We start from the raw sequence: 27,678 nt of genomic DNA, 5'->3' as shown, positions 1-27,678 counted from the left end.
GTGAGCTCTGACCTCATATCCCTAGCCTATAAAATCCCCAAATGACTGCTAACTGCTCTCTTCTTTTATAGTCCCTGTGATAGTCTCCCGATTGACTATGCTAGATTATGTGATGCGATATCTGCAAAGGATTATGGGGAAGCCTCTGTGGTGCATCTGATGTCATTAGAGTCCGGTCTTTCTTCAGCAACGTATTAAACAGCACAGAGCATTTTTTCCCCCCTCCGCACAAAATCAAATTGCAAATTGCTTGACTTTGCCAGGACCCACAAATTTCAGGAAATTTTACTCAAAGTCGATTCGCATCAGATGGATCAGCTCATCTCTAACCAAAACATTTTACAATAAAATGTAAAGGCTGTGATTTATGACTTTTAGCCAGGGATGGTGAGCCTTTTATCTGCTGGTGGCCATTTGGACATTTATATCATCATTCGAGAGCCATAAAAAAGTATTAATATTTGAAATTTATTATGCTATATTGGGTCAAACAATTGATTATCTCACCCCTAATTTGTTGGCTGCAGCTGCTTCTCTTCGGTGAGACGCATGATGTTAGGTGGTAATGATGATGTTGCTACTCGCAAATGCTTTTCCAGGTTTTGGGTTGGTCTGGAGTCAACTCTTTGTTATGAATTTTGAAATGAACTCACAGCAGTAAGTTTTGAACACAGGAGATGCTGGGGCATATACACATCATAGGAGGAGCTGGGGCCATATGTGCATCACAGGAGAGGCTGGGGCATATAAACATCACAGGAGGGGCTGGGGACATACACGCATCACAGGAGAGGTTGGGGGCAAAGAGACATAACAGTAGGGGCATATTTACATCACAGGAGAGGCTGAGGGCACATAGACATCACAGTAGGGGCATATAGACATCATAGGACAGGCCGTGGGCGGATTGACATCACAAAATGGGCTGGGAACATATAGACATAACAGTACGAACTGGGGGCATATAGACATGCTGTAAAAGGATGGGCTGGGAGCATATAGACATCACAGGATGGGCTTCTGCCATCGACATTTGTGTGACTGGAGCGCAGAGTGCACTAACTCCAAGGTACAACAGCGTCTGCATGTACTCGCAGTCTCAGGAGCAATTAAAGGGCCCACGCCCAGTAACACGTGGCCGCCGGCTCCAGCACTGCAGTCCCCAGGAATCTGATCGGGGAGGCACAGAAAAAACACTGTGGCCCAAAAATGACTCAAAGGTTTCCCACATTCTTCTTCTAAAAAAGACTTTTTGAATTTTGTATGTGCACGACCATGATTCCTTGCAGCTGCGATACAGGCTCACAGAAGGGTACTAATTAAAAGGAACCTATCACCCCCAAAATCGAAGGTGAGCTAAGACCACCGGCATCAGGGGCTTATCTACAGCAGTCTGGAATGCTGTAGATAAGCCCCAGATGTATCCTGAAAGATGAGAAAAAGAGATTAGATTATACTCACCCAGGGGCGTTCCCGCTGCGGTCCGGTCCGATGGGTGTCGCGGTCCGGTCCAGCGCTTCCCATCTTCTTACGATGACGTCCTCTTCTTTTCTTCACGCTGCGGCTCCGGCACAGGCGTACTTTGTCTGCCCTGTTGAGGGCAGAGCAAAGTACTGCAGTGCGCAGGTGCTGGGAAAGGTCAGAGAGGCCCGTTGCCTGCGTACAGCAGTACTTTGCTCTGCCCTCAACAGAGCAGACAAAGTACGCTTGCGCAGGAGCCGCAGCGTGAAGAGAAGAAGAGGATGTCATCGTAAGAAGATAGGAGGCCCCGGACCGCGACGCCCCTCGGATCGGACCGCCCACCCAGGTGAGTATAATCTAACCTCTTTTTCTCATCAATCAGATTACATTGGGGGCTTATCTACAGAATTTCAGAATGCTGTAGATAAGCCCCTGATGCCGGTGGGCTTAGCTCACCTTCGATTTTGGGGGTGACAGGTTCCCTTTAAGCACGTGTTTTTTGGTTGATTAGTGCCACAGTTCTTTTGTTTGGATGGTTTTACTGTCTAGACCAAGTGGTTTTTCACTGTATGATCCAAATTTAGCCAATTTATTCAATGTGGAGTACCTATGGCAATTACCCTGCTGAACGACATACAGTTAAAAAAAAATGCATGGGCACAATTGTGCTTATTTATGCAAAAATTGCTGTCAGGACTCTGAACAATTTTTATTACCTTTTTGTGCATTACTGCCCTTTTCCAAGATGGCGTCTTTGGTCTCATGTGCACTGTGTCTTCCTGCTATAAAACTCCACCCCAGCCTTCAGTCTGTGCTAGAGTATTCTGCCTTGCATCCAGCTCCTGACCTCTGGTGACTACCTGGCTATATACCTGCTCCTGTGAACCTGTGGGGTTATCCTGCTACTCTGCTCTGAGTTCCTGCTGCATACACCAGTTCCAGTAATCCTCCTTCATCTGCTGCTCGTGTTTGCTTCCATCTGCATTTGCTGGACATGTAAGCTGTTTCTGCTCTGCAAGAACCTGAGACTATTACCCAGACCTCCCTGGTTGAGCTAAGATATTATTTGAACTGCCTTATAAGCATATCTATCTGTGTTGTGGACTAATCAAGGACTTATTTGTGTCAAGTATCCTCAAGAATAATTGTGCTTCATAGACTTTCTGTGTGATTGCATTTTCCTCTGAAGTTTCCTATAGACTGATGAGCTGCATTTGATATTTGCACCAAGTGTTGTGGACTTGAGTTTCTCTCTGCACCTGTTTGAATCACCGTGTGATAATATAGACTTTACCACTTATAAAACTGTGTCCTGTAGTTGTCTTGTTCCACGCAAAGAGTCTCCTGAGTTATCCCCTATAATTATTACAATTGCATGCAGTTCTGAACTGCATCAAACTGCACACAATGGCCTTACCGTAATGGTGATTTAGATAATCAGGCTACATATTATTAGAAATCTATGTAGAAATGTAGATAATACCAAAGGGTTCATTAACTTTTCTTGAAATTGTATAGTATAACATATTTACAGCAAAGAATGATGTATTCATAATGAATATTCAAGACATCCTGATATTGAATTGATCTCTTCTAAATCGGTCACAGCTGTTCATAGTGCATTCCACAAAATCACTTCAGCATATGGAGCAAGCAAGGGGCAGAAAGCTGAGCCCATCGACCACGTATATGTTATACACATACACTCTCTTAATTTGCATAGTAAATAGGATTATCTCATAGGAAAAACAAATTACGACGACTGAGATTTCATAGTATGTTAGATCAATTTATTTGGATTCTAGGTGGAAGGTTTAGAATTGCATCGTGTCAGCAAAACAAAAACATATCCTGAGACAGATCAAGTTTCCTGAATTGTAATAGTTTTAGTCAACCTATAACTCTGGCTTGGCCCAGGTTCTGTTTACCATCGGACTGTAGTAGGCTTCCATAGGAATCATTATAATTTTTACTTCCAGTGGATACAAGCAGGTACGGACCGGGGCTGAAATTCAGCTCTGGCATTTGAAATCACACAGGCCCATGTTGTCCCCGTCCCAAGCCTGGATGGAGTCAGCGACTTTGTGCTCCGTCACAACTCTTAACAGTATGGGTATCTTGAGAACACTGATTCTGTTAACAACATAGCAGACAAGGCAGCCCATGACCAGACAAGCCCTTCTGGCATTTGCCAGAATTGCCACATGGCCAGTCCGGCCCTGGATACAAGTCTATCCTGGGCATATGGTAGACACACAGCTACTCAACATATTAAAACTCACAGCCCTCATGACTGTAGTGTGACTTTGTGTCCACTCAATGGCCATTATAGATTTTGATCCACTGGGATTGGAAGCAGAGATATTTGTATATACAAGGAATTAGCACAGAAAGCATATTGAAAAATGATGTACTGTACCACTGACCACTGCAACCGCCTGCTATTCCATTATCTTTGTTCCACCATTGCATGCCACATCTCTTTCCACTTTACCATAGCACATGACTTCAGGTTGTATTAATGCCTCAGCGGTTGCTTGCACATCAACAGGTTAAAATTAGAGATGAGCGAACCTTTCAAGATTCGGTTTGGTTCGGATTCGCCGAACAGTTCGCCGAACATACCCGATCTCCATTAGATTCAATGAGAGGAAAAAACAAACGCATAGACAGAACCTTAAGGGGTGAGAAATAGCTTCCCAAACAGCTAAAAATTAGGGGCAGACACCACAAAAAAATTGCATCATTTGACCCACAGTAGAAATTTGTATATGGCAGAACAACAGTGAGCCATGGGCAATGCAAAATGTATCAGGCTCTGGCCCAGCATTTGCAGCTTGGAATTTAAGTTTTAATGAGTACCTGGTTGTTAACGGAGCCATGTAAGCCTTCATAACTGGGAGATCTCACACCTCATGCAATACCTCCAGTTTTTTTTTTATTCCAGCCACACTCAGATGGCACAAACATCAGTTTTATAGACTACTATTGGTATAAAAATGTAAGGAAAGTAACACAGGTAGTTGTGTGGAAGTAAGTGCATGCCTGCTTGTCTGGGAGACCTACTTACACGGGCAACCCACCAGATGGAGATCCAACTTGGAGTCTCCACATTTCAAAAAATAATTGTTACACACCACTAAAGTGTCCTAAATTTCCATATAGTAGAAACATTATAATAGGCCTCTGAAATGCCTTCCATCACAGGCAACCCACCTGTTAAAAGCCATACTTGTAGTCTCCATATTTAAAAAACTAATTGTCACACACCACTAATGTAGCATCAATTTCCCCATAGTAGAAATATTATAATAGGCGTCTGGCACACCTTTCACCACAGGTAACCCAACAGATGTAGACCAAACTTGCAGTCTCCACATTTCAAAAAATTGTTTGCAATATCTCCAGCAGTAGCAACAGCAGGCACAAAAGACGCCACAAAGATGGCACAGACTGCAATAACATAAGATCAATACATGACACTAAAAATTACACCATCACCTAGTCTGCCCAATCTGCGGCTGGTGTGTAAAAGTCATCAGAGATTCATGACTTGCTCATTTTAACGAAAGCTAGGAAGTCTACACTTTGAGGGGACATCAAGATGCGCTTATCTGTCAGGGCATCACAAGCAGCGCTGAAACACGTTGTGAGAGAACGCTGGCTGCCGAGAATGACAAAACCTCCAAGGCATGACAGGCGAGCTCAGGCACGCTTCTATTTTTGAAGACCAAAATGTAAAAGAGTCCAAACCCCCCCTTGTGGCATTGATATTGCGCTCCAGATATTCCTGCACCATCCTCTCCAGTTGTTCACAACATGGTAGACTTGTACTCTGTTCTGCTGGTGCACAAGCTGGTCTAAAAAATTGTGTTAAACGACTCAGAAATTTCTTATGCCACTTACACTGCTGTTGCTGCTAATGGTTTGGCGATGATGCCTTGACATTGCCGGGGTAGGACGTCTAGAATTGGGATGCAGAATATGTGCCTCAGCTCTGTCTTGGGGAAAACCACTCTTAAGATTGTCTACAAGCATATTTCAATACCCCACCATGCACATCCCTTTCCAGGGGGAAAGCATCAGGCTAAATTTACTCTTGTACCGTGGATCTAACAGAGTGGCAACCCAGTAGTAAGCACTATTTTTAATCCTAAGAATATGGGCATCATGTTGTTGATAGTGCAGCAAGAAGGCACTCATGTGTCAGGTGCTTCTATGAAGTCCAAGCCCATGCTGTGCTGGGGGCGGGGTAAAACTCAAGGTTGCTTCCTCTGTCCCCTACCCTTCCAACCACACAAAACAGGGAACGTGTCATTATCTTCTTCATCTCCTGACTGTTGCGCGTCCATCACCTCATCCTTCTCAATTTGTTCCTCGGCTCCTGCATTTTCACTATCAGTTTGCCTGGTACCACGAACCCCCCTTGTTCGCTGTAGGCAGCCCTCCCATGGCACCCACCTGTGTGACGACAGTGCGGAAATTTGAGATATTGTTATCCCTTCCGCATCCTCCTCTGCTTCCAACTCTTCCTCTGGAACCAACACGTTCTCACGCAGACTATTCAAAGTGTTCTCCAGCATGTAGAGAAACTGAAATAGTGATGCTGATGATGGCATTGTCAGCGCTAACCATCTTAGTAGCCATTTCAAAACTGTGCAGAAGAGTGCAGAGGTCCTTCACCTGTGCCCACTCCGCAAGCATGATTTGCACCATGTCTGGATTGCATTGGCCCAGGATATGGAGACATACTGCACCAGGGCTCATCGCTTCTGCCGCAGCCACTTTAACATGTAAAATCGGAGAAGACAGGAGTATTTTAGGGTTAAAATGATAAACTTTATTACAAAAACATGTCAAGATATATTACACATTAGTAAAACTAAAATCGGATGATGTGCTAGATCAATAGCGCCACCTATACCCCAAACATTACATAGTACATAGTTCAAAGATTAAAAAGGGAAGTCTGCTCCAAATATAATCTATTAACCCCTTAATCCCGTATGACGTACTATACCGTCGAGGTGGGGTGGGCCTTAATTCCCGGTGACGGTATAGTACGTCATACGCGATCGGCCGCGCTCACGGGGGGAGCGCGGCCGATCGCGGCCGGGTGTCGGCTGCATATCGCAGCTGACATCCGGCACTATGTGCCAGGAGCGGTCACGGACCGCCCCCGGCACATTAACCCCCGGCACACCGCGATCAAACATGATCGCGGTGTACCGGCGGTACAGGGAAGCATCGCGCAGGGAGGGGGCTCCCTGCGGGCTTCCCTGAGACGATCGGTACAAGGTGATGTACTCACCTCGTACCGAACGTCTTCTCCCTGCAGGCCCCGGATCCAAAATGGCCGAGGGGCTGTATCCGGGTCCTGCAGGGAGCACTTCCGGGTCGGAGCAGGCTGCAGATGAAAGCTGCAGCCTGCACGGCTGTAAGTGAGATCGGAGATCTCACAGAGTGCTGTGCACACTGTGAGATCAGCGATCTGTAATGTCCCCCCCTGGGACAAAGTAAAAAAGTAAAAAAAAAAATTTCCACATGTGTAAAAAAAAAAAAAAAAAATTCCTAAATAAATAATAATAAAAAAAAAAAATATTATTCCCATAAATACATTTCTTTATCTAAAAAAAACAAACAAAAACAATAAAAGTACACATATTTAGTATCGCCGCGTCCGTAACGACCCAACCTATAAAACTGGCCCACTAGTTAACCCCTTCAGTAAACACCGTAAGAAAAAAAAAAAAAAACGAGGCAAAAAACAACGCTTTATTACCATACCGCCGAACAAAAAGTGGAATAACACGCGATCAAAAAGACGGATATAAATAACCATGTTACCGCTGAAAACGTCATCTTGTCCCGCAAAAAACGAGCCGCCATACAGCATCATCAGCAAAAAAATAAAAAAGTTATAGTCCTGAGAATAAAGCGATGCCAAAATAATTATTTTTTCTATAAAATAGTTTTTATCGTATAAAAGCGTCAAAACATAAAAAAATGATATAAATGAGATATCGCTGTAATCGTACTGACCCGACGAATAAAACTGCTTTATCAATTTTACCAAGCGCAGAACGGTATAAACGCCTCTCCCAAAAGAAATTCATGAATAGCTGGTTTTTGGTTATTCTGCCTCACAAAAATCGGAATAAAAAGTGATAAAAAATGGTCACGTGTCCGAAAATGTTACCAATAAAAACGTCAACTCGTCCCGCAAAAAACAAGACCTCACATGACTCCATGGACCAAAATGTGGAAAAATTATAGGTCTCAAAATGTGGAGACGCAAAAACTTTTTTGCTATAAAAAGCGTCTTTTAGTCTGGTTTCACACTTGCGTTTTTATCTGCATGCGTTTTTTAAAAAAACCGCATGTGTGAAAAAAATGCATGTAAACGCGGTAAAACGCATGCGTTTTTATAGAAAAACACAAGAAAACAAGAAAAAAACAAAAAACCCTAACCCTACCCCTAACCTGAAATACGTGGCACTGAAATACGTGGCACTGAAATATCGTGGCACTTAAATACGTGGCACTTAAATACGTGGCACTTAAATACGTGGCACTTAAATACGTGGCACTTAAATACGTGGCACTTAAATACGTGGCACTTATATACGTGGCACTTATATACGTGGCACTTACATACGTGGCACTTACATACGTGGCACTTACATACGTGGCACTTATATACGTGGCACTTATATACGTGGCACTTATATACGTGGCACTTATGACTGTCAGAAAATGTTCAGTAAACGGTTAGGGGTGAGGTTAGGGGTAGGGTTTCAGGTAGAATTGGGGAGTTTCCACTGTTCAGGCACATCAGGGGCTCTCCAAACGCGACATGGCGTCCAATCTCAATTCCAGCCAATTCTGCGTTGAAAAAGTAAAACAGTGCTCCTTCCCTTCCGAGCTCTCCCGTGCGTCCAAAAAGGGGTTTACCCCAACATATGGGGTATCAGCGTACTAGGGACAAATTGAACAACAACTTCTGGGGTCCAAGTTCTCTTGTTATCCTTGGGAAAATAAAAATTTGGGGGGCTAAAAATCATTTTTGTGGGAAAAAAAATATGTTTTATTTTCACGGCTCTGCGTTGTAAACTGTAGTGAAACACTTGGGGGTTCAAAGTTCTCACAACACATCTAGATAAGTTCCTTGGGGGGTCTAGTTTCCAATATGGGGTCACTTGTGGGGGGTTTGTACTGTTTGGGTACATCAGGGGCTCTGCAAATGCAACGTGACGCCTGCAGACCAATCCATTTAAGTCTGCATTCCAAATGGCGCTCCTTCCCTTCCGAGCTCTGTCATGCGCCCAAACAGTGGTTCCCCCCCACATAGGGGGTATCAGCGTACTCAGGACAAATTGGACAACAACTTTTAGGGTCCAATTTATCCTGATACCCTTGTGAAAATACAAAACTGGGGGCTAAAAAATCATTTTTGTGAAAAAAAAAATAATTTTTATTTTCACGGCTCTGCGTTATAAACTGTAGTGAAACACTTGGGGGTTCAAAGTTCTCACAACACATCTAGATAAGTTCCTTGGGGGGTCTAGTTTCCAATATGGGGTCACTTGTGGGGGGTTTGTACTGTTTGGGTACATCAGGGGCTCTGCAAATGCAACGTGACGCCTGCAGACCAATCCATTTAAGTCTGCATTCCAAATGGCGCTCCTTCCCTTCCGAGCTCTGTCATGCGCCCAAACAGTGGTTCCCCCCCACATAGGGGGTATCAGCGTACTCAGGACAAATTGGACAACAACTTTTAGGGTCCAATTTATCCTGATACCCTTGTGAAAATACAAAACTGGGGGCTAAATTTCATTTTTGTGAAAAAAAAAAAAAAAAATTATTTTCACGGCTCTGCGTTATAAACTGTAGTGAAACACTTGGGGGTTCAAAGCTCTCAAAACACATCTAGATAAGTTCCTTAGGGGGTCTACTTTCCAAAATGGTGTCACTTGTGGGGGGGTTTAATGTTTAGGCACATCAGGGGCTCTCCAAACGCAACATGGCATCCCATCTTAATTCTAGTCAATTTTGCATTGAAAAGTAAAATAGCGCTTCTTCCCTTCTGAGCTCTGCTATGCGCCCAAACAATGGTTTACACCCACATATGGGGTATCGTCGTACTCAGGACAAATTGCACAACAACTTTTGTGGTCTAATTTCTTCTCTTACCCTTGGGGAAATAAAAAAATGGGGGTGAAAAGATCATTTTTGTGAAAAAATATGATTTTTTATTTTTACGGCTCTGCATTATAAACTTCTGTGAAGCACTTGTTGGGTCAAAGTGCTCACCACACATCTAGATAAGTTCCTTAGGGGGTCTACTTTCCAAAATGGTGTCACTTGTTAGGGGTTTCAATGTTTAGGCACATCAAGGGCTCTCTAAATGCAACATGGCGTCCCATCTCAATTCCAGTCAATTTTGCATTGAAAAGTCAAATGGCGCTCCTTCCCTTCCGAGCTCTGCCCTGCGCCCAAACAATGGTTTACACCCACATATGGGGTATCATCGTACTCAGGACAAATTGCACAACAATTTTTGGGGTCCAATTTCTTCTCTCACCCTTGGGAAAATAAAAAATTGGGGGTGAAAAGATCATTTTTGTGAAAAAATATGATTTTTTATTTTTACGGCTCTGCATTATAAACTTCTGTAAAGCACTTGTTGGGTCAAAGTGCTCACCACACATCTAGATAAGTTCCTTAGGGGGTCTACTTTCCAAAATGGTGTCACTTGTTAGGGGTTTCAATGTTTAGGCACATCAGGGGCTCTCCAAATGCAACATGGCGTCCCATCTCAATTCCAGTCAATTTTGCATTGAAAAGTCAAATGGCGCTCCTTTGCTTCCAAGCTCTGCCATGCGCCCAAACTGTGGTTTACCCCCAAATATGGGGTATCAGCGTACTCAGGACAAATTGTACAACAACTTTTGGGGTCTATTTTCTCCTGTTACCCTTGGTAAAATAAAACAAATTGGAGCTGAAATAAATTTTGTGTGAAAAAAAGTTAAATGTTCATTTTTATTTAAACATTCCAAAAATTCCTGTGAAACACCTGAAGGGTTAATAAACTTCTTGAAAGTGGTTTTGAGTACCTTGAGGGGTGCAGTTTTTAGAATGGTGTCACACTTGGGTATTTTCTATCATATAGACCCGTCAAAATGACTTCAAATGAGATGTGGTCCCTAAAAAAAAATGGTGTTGTAAAAATGAGAAATTGCTGGTCAACTTTTAACCCTTATAACTCCGTCACAAAAAAAAATTTGGTTCCAAAATTGTGCTGATGTAAAGTAGACATGTGGGAAATGTTATTTATTAAGTATTTTGTGTGACATATGTCTGTGATTTAAGGGCATAAAAATTCAAAGTTGGAAAATTGCGAAATTTTCAAAATTTTCGCCAAATATTCGTTTTTTTCACAAATAAACGCAAGTTATATCGAAGAAATTTTACCACTAACATGAAGTACAATATGTCATGAGAAAACAATGTCAGAATCGCCAAGATCCGTTGAAGCGTTCCAGAGTTATAACCTCATAAAGGGACAGTGGTCAGAATTGTAAAAATTGGCCTGGTCATTAACGTGCAAACCACCCTCGGGGCTTAAGGGGTTAATGTCAAGACCAAGTGGTCTGGGTATGCGACAAAAGCAACAAGAGCAACACTTACCAAAAGTAAATGGGGAGAGGTGGCCCTAGATCGCATCCAAGAGCGCCCCAACGCACGTTTGCTATTTAGTATGCCAGCTTTATCAAGGGGCACTTTAACATGTGCAGAGTGTAATTCCACCATGTCGGAACATTGCTAATCAAACGGTTAACCTAAAGGCCGAAAAACCTCTGTAGCGATGCAAGTTGATGACCTGTGGGGTGCGATCGGCAGAAGTGAGCACACAGCGACCGTGCTTTCTGCAGCAGCACATCCAGGCCAGGATAGTGGCGGAGGAATTGCTGTGTCACCAGGTTGAGGACATGAGGCATGCTAGGCACGTGTGTGAGGTTGCCACGGTGTAGGGCCACCACCAGCTTTGCACCGTTATCGCACACGGCCTTCCCTGGCTCCAGGTTTAGTGGTACAGCCATTGCTCTAATTCAGTCTGGATACCTGTCCATAACTCTTGAGCTGCGTGACTGCGATCTTCAAGGCACATTAATTTAAATATTGCCTGATTGCGGTGAGCCATGGCTTCACAGTACCGATGTGGGGGAGATTCTATCTGCATTGTTGGAATGCATGTCTGATTAAGGGAGGGGTTGAGGGCACAAGTGGAGGCCCTAGAGGAGGTGGAGGAGGTTTGTCCCATAAGCCTTGGGGATTCAAAGACTTGTGGAGCAGCCCCTTGACTGCCTGCCCTTACAGCCACCAGAGTCACCCAGTGCCCAGTCAGCGAGATGCAACGCCCCTGTCCATGTTTGCTTGTCCAGATGTCAGTGGTGAAATGTACTCTGGCAGACATAGATTTTTCAGGGAACAGGTGATGTTGTTGGCGTCATGCTGGTGTAGCGCAGGCACAGCTTTCTTTGAGAAGTAATGGTGACTGGGCAACTGGTACTGGGGGACTGCAACAGCCATCAACTTTTGAAAACTGTGTGTATCCAACAGGTGGAAAGGCAGCATTTCCATGGCCAACAAATTGGTGATGATGGAGTTCAAGCTCTTAGCTTTGCCATGTGTAGGAGGAAACATTCTTTTACTTGACCACAACTGTGGGACCAAGAGCTGGCTGCTGTGCTGAGAGAGGGTGAAGCCTGGAGAACAGGACAAACTGTTGGACTGTGAGTGAGATGCAGGCAGAGATGTTATGGTGGATTGTGAAAGATTTATCGTGCTAGGTGACACAAAAGCTGCAGTCATGTCTACTTTCATAACAGCTGACCAGCTCTCACTCACCCCGACTGTGGTGGTAAACAATTGTAGTTTCTGCAGCCGAAGACCAGTGTGTGAACACTTGCAATGGTGACGGAGGAGGAAGAAGCAGCAGATGGCGTTGATGGGACGGCTGGGGGTTGATGAGGCCCGCTAGCTCACATTTTAGTGCAGTGTGTTTCCCACACTAAGGCTTGTTGATCGCGCTTATACTGGTTCATGCATGTAGTTGTCAAATTATTGCAATTTTTGTCGACAGGAAAAGAAACTGCTGCTCTGTTGATGTGATGTCAGTGGAAGTCTGTGACCACTCTGTGCTTGCTGAGAACTGTGCTCGGCAAAACAGGCAGGAACTGCGCCAGACAAATCAGGCAGGCAGGTAGCAATTACATGACTGTCAGTGCTTATGACATATGTATTTTTTTTTTAAATCCCATATAACCCCATTAAAGAAAGAAATAAATTACAAAGCTTCTCCTGTACTTTGCAATGTTAAACATGTACTATGGAATCTATCTGCTGTATGTGTGGTTCATGGACCCATAAACTATTGGCCCTTGTCATCCATGCTGCTGGAAAGAAATGGACATGCGCATTGCAGCATAGGTCATAATGGATACGTGTGGCACCCGTGAAAAAATGGCTTTAATATAGGAGAACAATGTGATTGACATTTCCAAATCACACATGCGCGATTGATGTCTCTCCAGAAGATCAGTCAGTTGGTGCCCAAACACATTAGACTGTCAGCCAAATCTGTCGATATCAGCAGGTTTGTACCACATTAGTCTAGTATTAGTATGGGAGCATTAAGTTTGCATCTTCTTTTAGCAGTTAGTCATAAAAGTACCTCATTGTGGACAACATCTCATTGCTTCTTCTAGAATGTCCACCCTTGCTGGGTTTCTGCTGAATCATATATTATTACAACAGTATATAAAGTCCACCTATTTCTTCATGTTCCTTTTATATATGTCTCAATCAAAGCTATAAGCCATAAGACAATACGGTCTTTTCTTGATCTATCTACTGACTGCAGTGACATATAACACTATGTCATCTTACTTCAAGCTTAAATAGTGAAGTTGAAAAAACAGACAGCTCATAATAGAATGAAAGTAATGGCCAGGCCAGATGTGCCTGCTGTGTGAAAGCCAACAGGATAGTACTTTTTAATCAATGTATATGAGTGAGCTAAAGAACATATGATCATTTATGTTCACGCAATCATATCTAACTTGCCTTCCACATTGCCCCTTAAATATTGATGCATTGTATCAGTTTCAGCTACATAACACCTTTAGAAAAAGCTTTTCCCTTCTTCATTTATCAAAGAAAAAGTCTTTTGAAACTCCCCAAACAGGGATCATTTTTGCACCACCATGTGTGAAAAAGCCACGGCTTCTTCCATTTGTACGGTGAGTAAATACCAGCAAACAAGGCATCTACCAACGAAAAAGGGATAATTTTTTAACTGTTTCTACAATTTAAGCAGCCTAACAAGTCTGATAGTATAGTGTGTTGTTAAAGAGAATCTGTCAGCAAGTTTTTGCTATGTAATCTGAAGACAGCATGCTGTAGGGGTTAAAATACAGATTTCAGTGATGCCACTTATCTAGCTTGGTGGCTTTGTTTTCTTACAATGATTGCTTTAGCACCAGTAGCTTATCATTGCTGTAACTAGATGGTCCCATGAGCCTTGGTCCAACATGCCCCCTCCTGTGATAGGCAGCTCACTGTCTATAGATATTGTGTACAGCTTGGTGTGGGCGGGGTTAGCTTTCTCAGCTCTGCTTCATTGCTAAATCTAAAAACTCTGATTGAGTCAGAACGGCTACACCCAGTATTCTAAGTGATGCATCGTTGGATGAAGGGTCTCTTTGCCTACATCAGATTGCTCTCAGATGAGCTAGCAATAATTTGCTGGCATACTCCAATTAAATAGTCTATTATTTAACATCAATTGCCATTCGTTTTCACCTAGACTTGAGGTCACTTGGACATCAATTAAGCTGTGTTTAAATGAGGCTACTTTCACACTTGCGTCGTTCGACGCACGTCGCAATGCGTCGTTATGTAGAAAAAACGCATCCTACAAAGTTGCCCGCAGGATGCAATTTTTCTCTATAGGCTTATACATAGCGACGCATTGCGACGGAGTGCCACACGTCGCATCCGTCGTGCGACGGATGCGTCGTGTTTTGGCGGACCGTCGGCACAAAAAACGTTACATGTAACTTTTTTGTCCGTCGGTTCCGCTTTTTCTGACCGTGCATGCGCGTCCGGAACTCCGCCCCCTCATCACACTGGGCAGCGGATGCGTCGTAAGAATGCATCCGCTGCCCACGTTGTGATTAATTAACACACTGTCCGTCGGTACGTCGGGCCGACGGTTTGTGACGGCCCGTACCGACGGACTAGTGTGAAAGTAGCCTTAAAGAGATGAAAAGGGGTTCAATACAGTCCTAGGAGACAAATCAAAACCAAAAAATTAAAAAAGTATCTGCAGCGCCCCAGAGTCCTGGTCGTTGCAGTACTGTCGCTCCGCCACTAAGGGGAGTGATGGTATGTCTGATGGCACTAAAGGAGTTCACCTGACCAGGTATCACAGACACACATTACACTTCACACTCCGGCCGCTAGGGGGAGCAAAAGGCCCTATCTACTAGGCCACTCCTCACACTTGGGTAAAACTGGGGGTTGGATAGGAAGTTAGGGAGAAAGGAGCTGGGGAGAGCTCGAGAGAGGACCTGTCAGGGGTGGGATCCTGGCAGAGCCCTAGGAAAGGACAGATCGTTACGGAGCCGTGCCTGTGCCATATAGCGGCAGACTCCTAAGAAAGGACATGAAGCGAAGCATATTGTGGAGAAGTGAGAAACGGGATCACAGCACAAAGGAGATAGAACCAGAAGGAGTCGTGCCCTAAGATCTGCAACATCCTTCTGAGGCGCGTAGCTGGCGTCCGGAACGCCGAGGAAGTAAGAGACTCTACGCATTACTTTAAACTACGGCTGGGCAGTTAACTTTAGGTTGGCTGTCTCACCTTTACACCTAACGAAGACAACGGAGGCAATTGTGGGAGAGGGGCGTCTCTAGGGTCCCTATAAAATAACTCCAGGCCTACCCCGTCGTACGGGTGCGTCCTATCCATATCATCTGGGGGACGGAGAGAAAGAACAGAAACATACACGACAGTTGTGAGGACTATCCCGTGGTGCTCAGGGCTATAGCCTGTTCAGAAATGACCGTACAGATAAGCGAGGGGGAGGGGTGTGTCTATATGTAAAATCTTCCTTAAAACCCATCCTGCGTGATAATATAGGTGAATTTAATGAAAATGTGGAGTCCCTGTGGGTGGAGATAAGGGGAGGGGGAAAAAATAATAAATTACTGATAGGGGTTTGTTATAAATCTCCAAAAATAATGGAAGCAATGGAGAATATCCTCGTAAAGCAAATAGATGAAGCTGCGACTCAAGGAGAAGTCATTATTATGGGGGACTTCAACTACCCTGAAATAGATTGGGGAACAGAAACCTGCAGTTCCAGCAAAGGTAATCGGTTTTTGACAACTATGAGAGACAATTACCTTTCACAGCTGGTTCAGGACCCAACAAGGAGGGGGGCACTGCTAGACCTAATATTAACCAACAGACCAGACCGCATATCAAATATAAGGGTTGGGGGTCACTTGGGGAATAGTGATCATAAAATAATAAGTTTTCATGTAACCTTTAATAAGATGGGTAGTAGGGGGGTGACAAGGACACTAAACTTCAGGAGGGCAAATTTCCAACGGATGAGAGAGGATCTTGGTGCAATTAACTGGGACGATATCCTGAGACACAAAAATACACAAAGAAAATGGGAGACGTTTATTAGCATCCTGGATAGGACCTGTGCACAGTATATACCGTATGGGAATAAACATACTAGAAATAGGAGGAAACCAATATGGCTAAATAGAGCTGTAAGGGGCGCAATAAATGACAAAAAGAAAGCATTTAGAGAATTAAAGGAAGTAGGTAGTGAGGAGGCATTAAATAAATACAGAAAATTAAATAAATTCTGTAAAAAGCAAATCAAGGCAGCAAAGATTGAGACAGAGAGACTCATTGCCAGAGAGAGTAAAAATAATCCCAAAATATTCTTTAACTATATAAATAGTAAGAAACTAAAAAATGACAGTGTTGGCCCCCTTAAAAATAGTCTGGGTGAAATGGTGGATGAGGATGAGGAAAAAGCCAATCTGCTAAATGACTTTTTTTCATCAGTATTTACAAAAGAAAATCCCATGGCAGCCAATATGACTAGTGATAAAAATTTCCCATTAAATGTCACCTGCTTAACCCAGCAGGAAGTACAGCGGCGTCTAAAAATCACTAAAATTGACAAATCTCCGGGCCCGGATGGGATACACCCCCGAGTACTGCAGGAACTAAGTACAGTCATTGATAGACCATTATTTTTAATCTTTAAAGAGTCCATAATAACAGGGTCTGTACCACAGGACTGGCGTATAGCAAATGTGGTGCCAATATTCAAAAAAGGGGCAAAAACTGAACTCGGTAATTATAGGCCAGTAAGTTTAACCTCTACTGTGGATAAAATCCTGGAGGGCATTCTAAGGGATGCTATACTGGAGTATCTGAAGAGGAATAACCTCATGACCCAGTATCAGCACGGGTTTACTAGGGACCGCTCATGTCAGACTAATTTGATCAGCTTCTATGAAGAGGTAAGTTCCGGACTGGACCAAGGGAACCCAGTGGACGTAGTGTATATGGACTTTTCCAAAGCTTTTGATACGGTACCACACAAAAGGTTGATACATAAAATGAGAGTAATGGGGATAGGGGAAAATATGTGTAAGTGGGTTGAGAGCTGGCTCAGGGATAGGAAACAAAGGGTGGTTATTAATGGAGCACACTCGGACTGGGTCGCGGTTAGCAGTGGGGTACCACAGGGGTCAGTATTGGGCCCTCTTCTTTTTAACATATTTATTAATGACCTTGTAGGGGGCATTCAGAGTAGAATTTCAATATTTGCAGATGACACTAAACTCTGTAGGGTAATCAATACAGGGGAGGACAATTTTATATTACAGGATGATTTATGTAAACTAGAAGCTTGGGCTGATAAATGGCAAATGAGCTTTAATGGGGATAAATGTAAGGTCATGCACTTGGGTAGAAGTAATAAGATGTATAACTATGTGCTTAATTCTAAAACTCTGGGCAAAACCATCAATGAAAAAGACCTGGGTGTATGGGTGGATGACAGACTCATATTCAGTGGCCAGTGTCAGGCAGCTGCTACAAAGGCAAATAAAATAATGGGATGTATTAAAAGAGGCATAGATGCTCATGAGGAGAACATAATTTTACCTCTATACAAGTCACTAGTTCGACCACACTTAGAATACTGTGCACAGTTCTGGTCTCCGGTGTATAAGAAAGACATAGCTGAACTAGAGCGGGTGCAGAGAAGAGCGACCAAGGTTATTAGAGGACTGGGGGGTCTGCAATACCAAGATAGGTTATTACACTTGGGGCTATTTAGTTTGGAAAAACGAAGACTAAGGGGTGATCTTATTTTAATGTATAAATATATGAGTGGACAGTACAAAGACCTTTCTGATGATCTTTTTAATCATAGACCTGAGACAGGGACAAGGGGGCATCCTCTACGTCTGGAGGAAAGAAGGTTTAAGCATAATAACAGACGCGGATTCTTTACTGTAAGAGCAGTGAGACTATGGAACTCTCTGCCGTATGATGTTATAATGAGTGATTCATTAATTAAATTTAAGAGGGGACTGGATACCTTTCTGGAAAAGTATAATATTACAGGGTATATACACTAGATTCCTTGATAAGGCGTTGATCCAGGGAACTAGTCTGATTGCCGTATGTGGAGTCGGGAAGGAATTTTTTTCCCCATGGTGGAGTTACTCTTTGCCACATGGGTTTTTTTTGCCTTCCTCTGGATCAACATGTTAGGGCATGTTAGGTTAGGCTATGGGTTGAACTAGATGGACTTAAAGTCTTCCTTCAACCTCAATAACTATGTAAGCAGGGAAGTACTACAACACCCAGGCGCTAGTAGGTAGGCACTGATTTCCACCTGCAAAGGGAACTCTGGATGTGCCTTCGGACTGGCCGGTCTCAGCCAGCCCAGTTAACAGTGCTCTGGATTGCAGATGCCGAAGCCTTCAGTAAAGAGGTAAAGAGACTGCAACCCTGTGTCCTCGTTATTTACTGCGACCTACACCACCACCTACACCCTTTATTGGGCGCCCCTTAGCAGGACCACGGACCGGGTCAGGCCACCGTGACATCCTCAGAATCGATAGACCCGGTACCGAGTACCCCGCCGTCCTGCGTCTGGGGGCCGCTCCAACTTGGCATTACGAACAGGATCTACTTAAGCCTGAAGAATCAGGTCATGTGTGCCTTGGAACTGTGATTTATTGCAAGGACTGTGTATTGCTATTTGCCGCCAAAATCCGCCATCGCCGCGCACGAGGGGAGGAGCCATAGCTTTGTGGGCAGAGCCGGCCAAAAAGAGCGCGGAACAAGAAGACGCGGTGAAGTGCCGATCCTGGAAGAGGAACTCCGACTTCCAGCAGGTTAGCAGGGGGAAGGAACGGCCATGTCTGATTCGGGAGGAGCAGAGGCGGCGGTCACAGCCGCAGACCCAGGGGCGCCTTCGGTCCCCGCAGTAGACGCAGCCGCAGACCTTGTACCACCGCCGGTTGCCGCAGAGCTTGCCGCCCCCATCAGCCAGCCGGATACTGCCGCGGCTACAACAGCCATAATGCCCTTCTCCATGCCGTACCTACCTGGAGCAGCCTGGCTCCCGCGATACTCTGGGGAATCACATACATTAACTGACTTTAAAGAGGGGATCTGCAGCCTGCTTGAGTTCTATCCCTTGACAGAGCCTCAGAAAGTTCATTTGATAACAGGCCAACTCTTTGGGGCGGCTCTGAGAGAAGTGAAGTCCTGGCCCGCCGCGGATAAGAGAACTGCGCAGCAGGTCTTCGCAAAGCTTAAAGCCACCTTTGACACCCGCACTGCTACAGAGATTAAGTTGACGTTCTATGGGTGCAAACAGAGGCCGCAGGATAGCTTACGGGACTATGCCCTTAATCTCCAGGAGGCGCTGCGGGCCATCAAGCAGAGTGACCCAAACAGCATGCAAGATGAAGATAAACTCCTGAAAGAGAGGTTCATCGAGGGGCTCCTGTGCAGTCACCAAAGGGCTCAATTACACTTCCTGGCCATGCAAAATCCAGACCTGACTTTTGCGCAATTCAAAGATAAAGCCATCCAGGCGCTACCGGAGCGACAGCCCAGCCGTGCAGTACTTCCCAGGCGTCAAACCCTCACGTACCACCAGGAGGTGGCGCCGGATACTACTATTTCCGCCGAGGCCGATGCCCAGACCCTGGAAGATGACTCCCCTGCAGGACTACGCCTCCAGATGCAAGAGCTGACCAAGAGTGTTGCTGCCCTAACCCGGACCGTACAGTCTCTACAGGAGGCCCCCAAGGAGAAGATCCAGCTGGCTTCCAGCCAGGAAGATGTTCCTTGGCAGCGACGGAGGAGGACTCCGCCGATCAGAGGCAGGGACGACGATCACTTTCATCGGGATGGACGACCTATCTGCCACCGCTGCCACCAGGTGGGCCGTCTTGCAAGGTACTGTCATTTAAACGAGCAACCCCTGGGGCAGAGGGCCAACCCCGAGGAGTAGGATGATCAGGTCCGCAAAACTGGAGAGCCAAATACATCGGGGGCGACCAGTTCTCCCCATCGTAATCGACGGTATTCCCATGAACGCTTTGCTGGACACCGGTTTCCAGGTGACGACTATGCCTTACATCCTTTATAAACGTTATTGGGAGGACACCGACATTACCCGTGGCCCCGATGATGATTTCACCATAATAGCCAGGAATGGTCAGCCATTGCCACAAGTGGGGTATAAAGAGGTCACCATCAAAGTGGGGCGGGTAGAATTGGAGGCCCAAGGGATTGTAATTGTTGATATTGACCGCCGCGAATGTAATCCCATGATGACCATTGGTACTAATGTCATAGAAAACTGTCTTGCAGAAGTTATTGTCTTGTTACAGCAGGTAGCAGAAACAGCTGGCTACAGTGAACAACGCGCCCTGCAGAAAGAAATCAGGGCTCTGATGCAGAGACAGCAGGTGGAGTTGACTGGTGGTGAAATTGGTCATGTCACAGTGAGTGATTCAAACCCTATTGCGATACCCCCCAGGAGTGAAATGTTAATATGGTGTAGGGCAGCCATAGGCCTAAGGGGTAAAGACTATCAGGCCCTGGTAGAACCTGTATCTATATATATAATTGTCTAAGGGTTTTTTGGTCTGTCTGTCTGTCCTGGAAATCCCGCGTCTCTGATTGGTCGAGGCCCAGGCGGCCTCGACCAATCAGCGACGGGCACAGTATCGACTATCAGGCCCTGGTAGAACCCGTATATCTATATATATAATTGTCTAAGGGTTTTTCTGTCTGTCTGTCCTGGAAATTCCGCGTCTCTGATTGGTCGAGGCCGCCAGGCCTCGACCAATCAGCGACGGGCACAGCATGGCGACGATGATGTCATAAAGGTTGCCTCGACCAATCAGCGACGGCCACAGTCTGCCGCGAATTCGCCTCGACCAATCAGCGATGGGCACAGTATCGACGTAGATGTCATAATGGTTGCCATGGCGACGATGATGTCATAAAGGTTGCCTCGACCAATCAGCGATGGGCACAGTCTGCCGCGAATTCTGGAATCATCATTGTCCATATACTACGGGGACATGCATATTCTAGAATACCCGATGCGTTAGAATCGGGCCACAATCTAGTATTCAGATAATAGGCCTACCCTCCTGACAGCCAGAGGGGTGGTTGACGTCCGCAAGGGGAGGGTGCCAGTACGTGTTCTTAACTGTGGAAAGGAGGAAGTCCATCTAACCAAATATGCCACACTTGCCAAACTGTTTACTGTTAATAGTAGTGTGATACAGGCACCCGGACCCTTGGTCCCATCTGATCCGGCGGAGAACAACGGTTCTGCAGGGCAACCGAAAAATTGGTGTCGGGAATTGCACGTGGGCACTGACTCTACCCCATCTCACCAGAAACAGGGGGCCTACAGGGTGGTTCATGAGTACGAGCAGGTATTTAGCAAACACCCCCTAGATTTTGGGCAGGTAAAAGGGATCCAACAACATATCCCCACAGGAGACCATCGACCCATAAAAGAGAGATACTGTCCTGTACCCCCAGCTCATTATCAGTGTGCCAAAGACATGTTGCGAGAGATGAAGGAGGCTGGGGTAGTGAGAGACAGTTGTAGCCAGGGCCGGACTGGGACTAAAATTCAGCCCTGGCATTTGAAGTCACACAGGCCCACTTGTCGCATGGTGACTGTATAATATCTTTGTACACTTGTAGGCTACAAGAAGTGAGGGGAGTGTAACACGACTATATAACATATAATTACAGCTGTATCCAGCATTACAGCTCAGTCCCCATAGAATGTAATACAGCACAGCCCCCATAGACTATAATACAGCACAGCCCCCATAGACTATAATACAGTACAGCCCCCATAGAATGTAATACAGCACAGCCCCCATAGAATGTAATACAGCACAGCCCCCATAGAATGTAATACAGCACAGCCCCCATAGAATGTAATACAGCACAGCCCCCATAGAATGTAATGCAGCCAGCCCCATAGAATGTAATACAGCACAGCCCCCATAGAATGTAATACAGCACAGCCCCCATAGAATGTAATGCAGCCAGCCCCATAGAATGTAATACAGAACAGCCCCATAGAATTTAATGCAGCACAGTCCCCATAGAATGTAATGCAGCACAGCCCCCATAGAATGTAATACAGCACAGCCCCCATAGAATGTAATACAGCACAGCCCCCATAGAATGTAATACAGCACAGCCCCCATAGAATGTAATGCAGCCAGTCCCATAGAATGTAATACAGAACAGCCCCATAGAATTTAATGCAGCACAGTCCCCATAGAATGTAATGCAGCACAGCCCCCATAGAATGTAATGCAGCCAGCCCCATAGAATGTAATGCAGCACAGCCCCCATAGAATGTAATGCAGCCAGCCCCATAGAATTAAATGCAGCACAGCCCCATAGAATGTAATACAGCACAGCCCCATAGAATATAATGCAGCACAGCCCCATAGAATGTAATGCAGCACAGCCACCATACAATGTAATGCAGCCAGCCCCATAGAATATAATGCAGCACAGCCCCATAGAATATAATGCAGCACAGGCCCATGGAATGGAATGCAGCCAGCCCCATAGAATATAATGCAACACAGGCCCATGGAATGGAATGCAGCCAGCCCCCATAGAATGTAATGCAGGCAGCCACCATACAATATAATGCAGCACAGCCCCCATAGAATGTAATGCAGGCAGCCCCCATAGAATGTAATGCAGGCAGCCCCCATAGAATGTAATGCAGCACAGCCCCATAGAATGTAATGCAGCACAGCCCCATAGAATGTAATGCAGCACAGCCCCATAGAATATAATGCAGCACAGGCCCATAGAATGGAATGCAGCCAGCCCCATAGAATATAATGCAGCACAGGCCCATGGAATGGAATGCAGCCAGCCCCATAGAATATAATGCAGCACAGGCCCATGTAATGGAATGCAGCCAGCCCCATAGAATATAATGCAGCACAGGCCCATAGAATGTAATGCAGGCAGGCAGCCCCCATAGAATGTAATGTAGGCAGGCAGCCCCCATAGAAAGTAATGCAGGCAGGCAGCCCCCATAGAATGCAATGCAGGCAGGCAGCCCCCATAGAATGTAATGCAGGCAGGCAGCCCCCATAGAATGTAATGCAGGCAGGCAGCCCCCATAGAATGTAATGCAGGCAGGCAGCCCCCATAGAATGTAATGCAGGCAGGCAGCCCCCCCATAGAATGTAATGCAGGCAGGCAGCCCCCCATAGAATGTAATGCAGGCAGGCAGCCCCCCATAGAATGTAATGCAGGCAGGCAGCCCCCCATAGAATGTAATGCAGGCAGGCAGCCCCCATAAAATGTAATGCAGGCAGGCAGCCCCCATAGAATGTAATGCAGGCAGGCAGCCCCCATAGAAAGTAATGCAGGCAGGCAGCCCCCATAGAAAGTAATGCAGGCAGGCAGCCCCCATAGAATGTAATGCAGGCAGGCAGCCCCCATAGAATGTAATGCAGGCAGGCAGCCCCCATAGAATGTAATGCAGGCAGGCAGCCCCCATAGAAAGTAATGCAGGCAGGCAGCCCCCATAGAAAGTAATGCAGGCAGGCAGCCCCCATAGAAAGTAATGCAGGCAGGCAGCCCCCCCAATAGCTCCACAATCCAGTCATCACTCATTGATAATAAAAAAAAACAAACACTCTACTCACCTCTCTCCTCGTGTCCCGCGCTTCTCTGGCTCTGGTCTCACTCTCAGCAGTCGCAGTCTGCCCGCCCGGTCACACAGCAGGTGCGCGATGATATGACGTCATCGCGCACCCGCAGTGTCAGCGGCAGGCAGAGCGGGGAATGATGGGAGAGGGGGCATCAGCAGACACTCTCTCCTCCATCATTGCATTCAACTGTACCGGCGTCTATGACGCCAGTATAGTTGAATGCGGGGCCGGGAGTGTGCCGCGACAGCGTGGGGAGTGTGCCGACAGCGGCACATTCGAGCGGCCCACTACTGCCATCGGCCCTTCTGGCATTTGCCAGAACTGCCCTATGGCCAGTCTGGCCCTGGTTGTAGCCCTTGGGCGGCTCCATTAGTCCTCGTTAAGAAGAAAGATGGCACAATGAGGATGTGTGTTGATTATAGGCAGTTAAATCACATTACACATAAGGATGCATACCCACTGCCCAGGATAGAGGAGTCCCTGGCTGCTTTAAAATCTGCTAACTACTTTTCTACCTTGGATCTCACCAGTGGGTACTGGCAGGCTCCTGTGGCAGAGGCGGACAAGGAGAAGACGGCCTTCACGATGCCGATGGGTCTCTGCGAATTCAACTACATGCCCTTCGGATTGTGCAATGCCCCCGGGACGTTCCAGAGGATGATGGAGTGCTGTCTGGGACACAAGAACTTTGAAACCGTACTGCTGTATCTGTACGATGTCATTGTCTTCTCCAAGACCTATGAAGACCATCTGAAGCACCTGGCCGAGGTGTTTGAAGCCCTGTCCAACTTTGGTTTAAAGGTGAAACCGTCCAAATGCCATCTGCTAAAACCCAAAGTGCAGTAGCTAGGCCATGTGGTGAGTGCTGAAGGAGTGGCTCCAGACCCCGACAAGGTCACGGTAATCAAGGACTGGCCGAAGCCCAGCAACCTCCACGAAGTCCGGCAGTTCCTCGGGTTGGTAGGCTATTACAGGAGATTTATCAAGGACTTCACCAAGAAGGCCACGCCATTGCAAGACCTGTTGGTGGGCCAATCCAAGAAAACCAAGGGGAAGAATACCCCATTTGATTGGAACGAGGGACTGGAAGGATCATTCACTTGTTTGAAGTTGGCGCTGACGGGAGAAGAGGTACTGGCCTACCCTGAATATGACCAACCGTTTGTGCTATATACGGATGCCAGCAACGTAGGACTGTGAGCCGTGTTGTCCCAGGTCCAGAAAGGCAAGGAGAGGGTAATTGCTTATGCCAGCAGGAAACTTCGTCCCACGGAAAGGAACCCTGACAACTACAGTTCCTTTAAGCTGGAATTCCTCGCCATCGTTTGGGCAGTGACGGAGAGGTTCAAGCACTACCTGGCCTCAGCAAAATTCACCATCTTCACGGATAATAATCCACTAACGCACTTGGACACAGCAAAACTCGGGGCCTTGGAACAGCGGTGGATGGCCCGGCTGTCCAATTACGACTTCACCATCAAGTATCGGGCAGGGCGCAAGAATGCGAATGCCGATGCCTTGTCCCGGATGCCCAATTTGCCAGAAACGGGGGAGGACCCGGAGGCCCTTGAAGAGGTAGAGCTGCCCGCTTTCCATCGCCCCAAAGCCACTCAGTGCTCCCATCATGTGAAGAACAGGCACAAGAACAAACAGGATGCCACGCCGAATCCCCTGCCCCACCACGGATGGGCAGAGACCCAGGATGGTGACCTCGTGGTCCGTCAGGTGAAAGAGCTCCTGACACAGGCAGGTTTGCATCACGGCCCGGATGATCCACAACAAACACAACAGCTGTGGAAGGGGAGAGGCAAACTGTTTATTCACGATGGTAAGCTGTGCCGGAGAAGCATCGACCCGCGCACTCATGAATTGGTATGGCAGATAGTGGTTCCAAGGCAAGATGCACCAATGGTTCTGGGAGCGTACGACGATGTGGCTGGGCACTTCGGATGGAGGAAGTTGGAGAGGCTACTCCGAGGGAGGTTCTATTGGATTGGCATGAAGAAAGCCATCGAGAAGTGGTGTTGGGAGTGTGGCCCATGTAGCCTACGCAGGAAGGACCGTGACAGCCAACGGGCTCCCTTGCAGCCCATCATCACCAAACGGCCGCTCGAACTGGTCGCGCTAGATCATGTGAAGCTAACACCTAGCCGGTCAGGCTATATCTACGCTCTTACCATCGTGGATCACTACTCCAGATTCCTGGTAGTTGTGCCTGTCAAAGATCTAATGGCCAGGACGGCCGCCAAAACCTTCCAGCAGTACTTCTGTAGACCCCATGGGTACCCGGAGAAGGTACTGACCTGTTGTGAGTTTGGTTTTTGGGCTCCCCCGGTGGTCACTGGTGGTACTGGACTTGTGTGCTTCACTTTCTCTGTTCACCTGTTTCCATCAGGATATGGGTGTATCCTATTTAGCCTTGCTGCTCAGTTATTCTGGTGCCGGCCATCAATGTAACCAGAGCCTTTCTGTTGCATGTTCCTGCTTCTAGACTACTATCAGCTAAGTTGGACTCTTAGTCCTAAGTTTGTTTTGCATTTTTGTTCCAGTTCACAGTTATGTTATTTTTCTGTAGCTGGAAGCTCTTGTGGGCCGAAATTGCCACTCTGGTGTCATGAGTTGACAGATGAGTCTTAAAGTAATTTCGGGATGGTACTTTAATAGGGTTTTCAGCTGACCGTGAAGTTCCCTATTGTATCTTCTTGCTATCTAGTAAGCGGACCTCGCTTTGCTGAACCTACCTTCATACTGCGTATGTCTTTTCCTCTGAACTCACCGTCAATATATGTGGGGGGCTTCTGTCTCCTTTTTGGGGGAATTTCCCTAGAGGTAAGCCAGGTCTGTCTTTTCCTCTATTAGGGTTAGTTAGTCCTCCGGCTGGCGCTAGGCGTCTAGGGATAAAACGTAGGTACGCCACCCGGCCACTGTTAGTTGTGTGGTAGGTTTAGCTCACGGTCAGCTCGAGATTCCATCACCCAAGAGCTGTTCTGTTATTTATGTTCTCTGACGTTCCCTTGCCATTGGGAACCATGACAGTATGGCCGGCCCAGTGTTAAAACCGTTGGCAGAAGAAAGGAGAGAAAAAGAAGTCTGCAGATTTTTATTTTTATTTTTTTCCCCTCTGAGCTTGCTCTATAGTTGACTTAGTTGCATTTCTGCTCTAATTGCAGCCTTTGTCTCTCTCTCTCCTTCTAATCCTTGAATGGCTCTGATCTCACCTGATTAAAATGGATCCTCAGAGTTTGGCTACAGGTTTGAATAATCTTGCTACGAAGGTTCAAAATTTACAGGATTTTGTTATTCATGCTCCTATATCTGAACCTAGAATTCCTATACCAGAATTTTTCTCCGGGGATAGATCTCGTTTCCTGAATTTCAAAAATAATTGTAAATTATTTCTTTCCCTGAGATCTCGCTCAGCTGGAGATCCCGCACAGCAGGTTAGGATAGTAATTTCCTTGCTGCAGGGTGACCCTCAAGACTGGGCATTTGCATTGGCACCCGGGGATCCTGCGTTGCTCAATGTGGATGCGTTTTTTCTGGCTTTGGGGTTGCTTTATGAGGAACCTAACTTAGAGATTCAGGCTGAAAAAGCCTTGATGGCCCTATCTCAAGGGCAAGATGAAGCTGAAATATACTGCCAAAAATTTCGTAAATGGTCTGTGCTTACTCAGTGGAATGAGTGCGCCCTGGCGGCGAATTTCAGAGAGGGTCTCTCTGATGCCATTAAAGATGTTATGGTGGGGTTCCCTGCACCTACAGGTCTGAATGAGTCCATGACAATGGCTATTCAGATTGATCGGCGTTTGCGGGAGCGCAAACCTGTGCACCATTTGGCGGTGTCTTCTG

Source organism: Ranitomeya variabilis, chromosome 6 (genome assembly GCF_051348905.1).
Source record: "Ranitomeya variabilis isolate aRanVar5 chromosome 6, aRanVar5.hap1, whole genome shotgun sequence".
Taxonomy (NCBI): Eukaryota; Metazoa; Chordata; class Amphibia; order Anura; family Dendrobatidae; genus Ranitomeya; species Ranitomeya variabilis.
This window is presented reverse-complemented; position numbering follows the sequence as displayed.